This window comes from Triticum aestivum, chromosome 2B (genome assembly GCF_018294505.1).
Source record: "Triticum aestivum cultivar Chinese Spring chromosome 2B, IWGSC CS RefSeq v2.1, whole genome shotgun sequence".
NCBI classification, from domain to species: Eukaryota; Viridiplantae; Streptophyta; class Magnoliopsida; order Poales; family Poaceae; genus Triticum; species Triticum aestivum.
This window is the reverse complement of record NC_057798.1, coordinates 575,035,744-575,036,721: the sequence shown is the minus strand read 5'-3', so window position 1 is coordinate 575,036,721 and position 978 is coordinate 575,035,744.

Sequence of the window (978 nt, the reverse complement as noted above, 5' to 3'; positions counted from 1 at the left end):
AGAACCTTTCTCAAAGCTCGTATGTTGTCAAGGATGGTGAATGTCGTTGCTGCTGGTTTGTTGCAAGTCGTTTGTTGTGTCAACTTTCTTTATTTCTTCTACTTCCTCTTTTTATCCTTTTTAGTTGTGTGCATCGTCGACGTCTCGATTAGGTCATGATATTATCTTGCTGTAGAGACTTAGTGTAATTGATATTATCTTGATATTAATATGTCACCCTTTTTCGGAAAAATAACCCTTTTTTAGGAAATTCAGAAAAAATAGCTGATTTAATCTAGTTTGCTCCTTGAACTCTAAACCAAACGAAATCGATTCAAAACTCATAAAAATGAGGTCCTCGCCTCATTCAAAGTGGTTTGATGGGTGACAAACAGTTTTGTTCTCACAATGGGTGTCTATTTGACGAAACAAATGTTCAAAATATTTGGAATAAGCCAAGAAATATGAAATATTATTTGTAAAAAAAAACAGGAGTGTTTGGAGAACTGAAAAAGGGAAAGATTTAGGATCTTTTAAAAAATACAAAAAATAGTTATGAAAATGCCCTAATTTTCCTTAATTATTTGACAAACCACTCTAGTTGTCTTGGTTTCTACTAGACTTTTAGTTTCCATTTAGTTTGTAGTTTTGTGATTTTTCTCATTCTTGATATTTTAATTTTTTAACTACTTTTGGAATAAATTTATATTGTTATTTCCGTGTTCTAAATAGATTTATTCTTAATAAAATATTTAAATATTTTTTTTACATTTTTTGTAAACCCATGTGTGCAAAAGCACCATTACATTTGTTTAACAAACTAATTTGAATAGGATAAAAAGTAAAATTTGTTGTGTCTTGAGTGTTAAGGGTAAATTTTCTCTTATTTTATAGTGCACAAAATACACTTGAAAACCACTAAAAAGGAATTTTACAAAGTACGATCAATTTGAAACTCGTGACGTCAGTTGTTGTGAAGGAAGTAAAAAAAACATAGGT